Source organism: Aquila chrysaetos, chromosome 4, assembly GCF_900496995.4.
Source record: "Aquila chrysaetos chrysaetos chromosome 4, bAquChr1.4, whole genome shotgun sequence".
NCBI lineage: Eukaryota > Metazoa > Chordata > Aves > Accipitriformes > Accipitridae > Aquila > Aquila chrysaetos.
The window spans coordinates 39060460-39065846 of record NC_044007.1 but is presented as its reverse complement, the minus strand read 5'-3'; the positions used below and the strand labels follow the sequence as shown (position 1 = coordinate 39065846).

General features: G+C 45.4%; 1 non-coding gene across 1 annotated transcript; it reads left to right on the top strand.

The window, feature by feature from the left end:
* The first annotated feature begins 1669 nt into the window (after window positions 1-1669).
* LOC115340876 lies at window positions 1670-1868 on the top strand. The gene has a single exon (XR_003923243.1). It is a non-coding gene; the product is annotated as a small nucleolar RNA U3 (small nucleolar RNA).
* The last annotated feature ends 3519 nt before the right edge of the window (window positions 1869-5387 follow it).

The window sequence follows — 5387 nt, the reverse complement described above, 5'->3', positions numbered from 1 at the left end:
ACGGAGCCGAATCCCACCCTGGCTGATTGCCAGCAGTACTCTCTCCCCAAAATTCCTAGTCAGTTTTTTCCTCTCTCAATTTCTGTTGTTTTTCTGCTCCCCTTGCTCCTACATGTCTTGTTTAATTCCTTGTTTTGTTGTCTCATCTCATCTCATTCTGGAGCAGTATATTCAAAATCTGCTCTGTAACAACAACCTTCATTCATACCTGGTTTAACTGCCAGTCCAATAGTGTGGCTTCCTCCTCCTGACATGAAGTTTGACACAAATCATTTATCCTCTCACCACAGTTTCATATTTAACATACAAACATGTTTGTTTGTTTCTTTGTTTTTCTGAGGGAGGGAGATTCATTATTAAGTTTAGGTTCTGTTAAGGAAAAGCAAATTTGTCATGACTGGTTAGTGTTTTGGCTATCCATTTCTAAAGAAACACTGCCTACGGTCTTGTTAATGTGCCTGATCCTCAGGCATGCTAATTTTTAAAAGCCTTTAAAATCAATGGGAGCTTAATCTGTCTCCTGATTTCTGTGATAGTTCTCCTCCACGGTGTTTTGTCTCTGTGTCTATATGAAGAGCACAGCAACAATAAAGCAACCAGAGCAGAGCATGTGTGCAATGCACAAATTATGACAACACTGAAGAACCCTCATTTTCCTCCAAATGTATCTCTCTGAGCAAATATGAGAAGAGTAGCTCACATACAACAAAACTATGGGCTATATTCTGAGCTTCATTGCACTGGTTTAAAACTGGAGTGATTTCATTTACTTTACTCCAGCCTAACTGAGATTAGGATCTGCCTGTATAATCAATACAGTAGGCATATTGACCTAATCCTTTTGGAAAGAAATAAATACTGTCAGGAACAGTCTTCTTGCGGGGAAACAGACAAAAACACCTGACTTTAAACAGACTTCTAAAAACCACATCTCTTATGAAATCTCTTGGGAGCAGGAGTTCTTTCAGTCTCCCAGGGCATAGCAAGCAAAGCAAGGTAAGTTATCTTGACACCAAGTCCTCGAGCAGCAGATCTTTTGGGGAATGAACAAAGTGCTCTGTAGAGCCAGCCTGGCTTATTGTCAGAGTCATCTGTATCCTTGAAAAGTACAGCTGGGGTTAGGGAAGCTGCAGAGAACACTTCTGTTACACTGACATGCTTCTCCAAGGAAAGGAATCATCATGACTTGAGTTTCAGGGGAAGTATTTTTAGTGTTCCTTCCTCCTGAGGGGAGTTTCTATCATAATCCATTGATTTGCATGGAGCTTATTGTGCGATACAGGGGTTCTTTTATTTTTTTCTTTAAAAAAGAGAGAAACATACTTGAAAAAATTCTATGCCTTTCAAGAATTTTCCTTAATACAGTAGCCCTGCATGAATTATTCCCAGCAATCCTGAACTTTGAAGTGGGAATCTTTATCATATTAAATAGTTACTATGTTATGCAAATAAATATACACATGTGTATATGTACAAATCTCAGAAAATATTTCTTTCCTCTGTTTTGGGCATCTCAAATGATTCGTTGGCGCTTTAGGAGTCATACGACTAAATGAGAACAATACCCAGTTGACCGGTCTGCCAGGAGAAATAAGGCTGTATTGTAAGAAAGGAACAAAGATTTTTTTTTTCTCCTGGAGTTCTGATTCCTCATTAAAGAGTAACTATCAGGACTATACTTTCAAGGCTCATTTCTGTAGTTGGTCGCTAGAAGAGAGTGATCGCACCTGTATGGCATCACAAGCCATGAGGAGGAGCGGGGTGCTCTCCCCTGAGCGTGAAGCTGGCCAGCAGTGCTGCCTGGGCAGGAGCCATTGACCCTTCCGCCCCTCCGGGGGCCGGGAGGGAGAAAGCACGGGCTGAGCAGTTTGTGGTCCTTTTCATGCAACTCAAAACATGGATTATATTCACCCAGGATTAAATCACCTTGATGTACATTTTGGACTCCCCCATCCTTCTGCATTACCCAACAAGTGCACCCAGGTCCTTGAGCAAAAACAATCCCACCAATAGGTTTACCCTTTCCTGAGGAAGGAATAACCCAGACTGTTTCTCCCAGCAAGTTTCTTATATGTACTGTGGGGTTCTTATCTCCTTCCACAGTGTGCAGGGGTTTTGATTGGGCAGGGCCAGGTCAACTGGCAGATCCTCTAGTGTTAACTAGCCAAGTAGCTTCTGCTAAATGTGTGCGCCAATGCTTGAATGTCCCAGCACCCATTGCTCTCAGTGTAGTTTTTAATAGTCCATTGTATCATTCAATTTTCCTGGAGGCTGGTCCATGATAGGGAATGTGATACACCCAGTCAATGCCATGCTCCTAGGCCCAGGTGTTTATGAGGTTGTTTCGGAAATGAGTCCTGTTGTCTGATTCAATCTTTCAGGGGTGCCGTGTCACCATAAAACTTGCTTTTCAAGGCCCAAGATAGTAGTCCGGGCAGTGGCATGGGTCACAGGATGTGCTTCCCACCATCCAGTAGTTGCTTCCACCATTGTAAGCACATGGTGCTTGCCATGGTGGGTTCATGGTAGTGTGATATAATCAGTCTGCCAGGCTTCCCCATATTGATATTTCAGCCATCACCCGCTTTAGCCACTTAGCTTGTTTGATTATGGCACACATTTCACATCGATGGATAACCTGTGCAATGGCATCAGTAGTCAAATCCACCCCTCGATCACAAGCCCATTTGTATGTTGCATCCCTTTGTAAATGTCCTGATGTGTCATGGGCCCACCAAGCCATAAATAGCTCACCCTTATTTTCCCAACCCAGATCCACCTGAGCCACTTCAATTCTAGCAGCCTGGTCCACCTGCTGATCATTTCGATGTTCTTCAGTGGCATGACTCTTGGGTATGTGAGCATGTGCGTGACATACTTTTACAACCAGGTTCTCTACCCGAGCAGCAATATCTTGCTATAATTCACCAGCCCAGATGGGTTTACCTCTGCACTGCCAGTTGGTCTGCTTCCATTGCTATAGAAGCCCCCACAGAGCATTTGCTACCATCCATGAGTCAGTATAGAGATAAATTACTGGCCATTCTTATTGGTCAGCAATATCTAAAGCCAGCTGGATGGCTTTCACCTCTGCAGACTGACTCGATTCACCTTGTCCTTCAGCAGTTTCTGCAACTTGTTGTGTAGGGCACCACACAGCAGCTTTCCACCTTTGAAGTTTTCCCACAGGATCCATCTGTAAACAGGGCATATTGCTTTTCATTTTTTGGTTATTTATTATACAGAGGGGCCTCTTCAGCATGAGTCACCTCCTCTGGCAAAACTCTGAAGTTTCAGCCCTCTGGTCAGTCCATGATCACTTCCAGGATTCCCAGACGGTTGGGGTTTCCCATTGAAGCCCGTTGTGTGATCAGTGCGACCCACTTACTCCATGTGGCATCAGTTGCATGATGCATAGAGGAGACCCTCCCTTTGAACGTCCAGCCCAGCACTGGCAGCTGGGGTGCCAAAAGGAGCTGTGCTGCAGTACCGACTACTTCTGAAGTGGCTCAAATTCCTTCATACGCTGCTAGTATTTCTTTTTCAGTTGGAGTGTAATGGGCTTCAGATCCCCTATATGCCCGGCTCCAAAACCTTGGAGGGCAACCTTGAGTCCCTCCAGGCACTTTCTGCCAGAGACTCCAGGTGGGCCTGTTATCCCTGGCTGAGATGTAAAGCATGTTTTTCACATCTTGTCCTGTCTGGACTGGCCCAAGTGCTACTGCACAAACTATATCCTGTTTAATTTGTTCAAAGGCTTGCTGCTGCTCAGGGCCCCATTCAAAGTCATTCTTTTTCCGGGTCACTCGATAAGAGAGGGCTTATGATTAGACTATAACCTGGAATATGCATTCTCCAAAAACCCACGACACCTAAGAAAGCTTGTGTTTCTTTGTTGTTAGTTGGTGGAGACATAGCTGTTATTTCATTGATCACATCCATTGGGATATGATGACGCCCATCTTGCCATTTTATTCCTAAAAACTGGATTCTCTGTGCAGGTCCTTTGACCTTACTTTGTTTTATAGCAAACCCAGCTTTCAAGAGAATCTGGATTATTCTTCTCCCCTTCTCAAACAGTTCCTCTGTTGTGTTGCCCCACACAATGATGTTACCAATATACTGCAGGTGTTCAGGAGCTTCACCTTGTTCCAGTGCAGTCTGTATCAATCCATTACAAATGGTAGGACTGTGTTTCCACCCCTGGGGCAGTTGATTCCAGGTGTACCGGATACCCCTCCATGTGAAAGCAAACTGTAGCCTGCACTCTGCTGCCAGAGGGATCGAGAAAAATGTGTTGGCGATATCAATTGTTGCATACCATTTGGTGGCCTTTGACTCCAGTTCATATTGGAGTTCTAGCATGTCTGGTACGGCAGCACGCAGCAGGAGTGTGACTTCGATCAGGCCTTGATAGTCCACTGTTAGCCTCCACTCTCTGTTAGATTTTTGCACTGGCCATGTGAGACTATTAAAGGGTGAATGAGTCTTGCTGATCACTCCTCGACTCTCCAGTCACCAGATCAACTTGTGGATGGGAACCAGGGAGTCTCAATTGGTGCGATATTGTTGCTGGTGCAGTCATCGTAGCAACTGGCACCTGCTGTTCTTTAACCTGCAGCAAACCCACCACAGACGGATCCTCTGAGAGACCAGGCAAGCTAGACAGCTGTTTAATCCTCTCTGTGCTCAAGGCAGCTATACCAAAAGCCCACTGGTACACTTTTGGGTCTCTGAAGTACCCTCTCCTGAGGTAGTCTATGCCAAGGATACATGGAGCCTCCAGACCAGTCACAATAGGATGCTTTTGCCACTCATTCCCAATTAGGCTTACCTCGGCCTCCAACACAGAGAGTTCTTGGGATCCTCCCGTCACTCCAGAAATATAGATGGATTCTGCCCCTTTGTAATCTGATGGTAATAGACTACTCTGTGCACTGGTGTCCACTAGAGCTTTATACTCCCGTGGGGCTGATGTGCCAGGCCATCGAATCCACACAGTCCAGTAAACTCCATTGTCCCTTTCCTCCGCCTGGGCAAAGGCAGGGGCCCTCTATTCCTGGTCACAGTCTTCATTACTGATTTTTGTAACTGCAAAACGGAAGTCCCTTCATCAGGGTCAAAAGTACGATCAGCCCTTCTACTCTACCCAACAGACCCTGGAGCAGTAATTTTCCTGGATGGATGCTTTTTGGCTGTTGTTTTTCCTTGCAGTTCCAGTACCCGAGCTTCTAGTCTCTGGGTAGGTTCACCATCCCACTTCCTCATGTCCTCCCTCTGGACACGCAGGAAGAACCACAGGCTTGCACGTGGTGTGTGCCATCGGTACTCTTTCCCTTGAACAGAAAAAGGCTGACTCTTAATAGCTGAGGCGTTGGTTGGAGTGC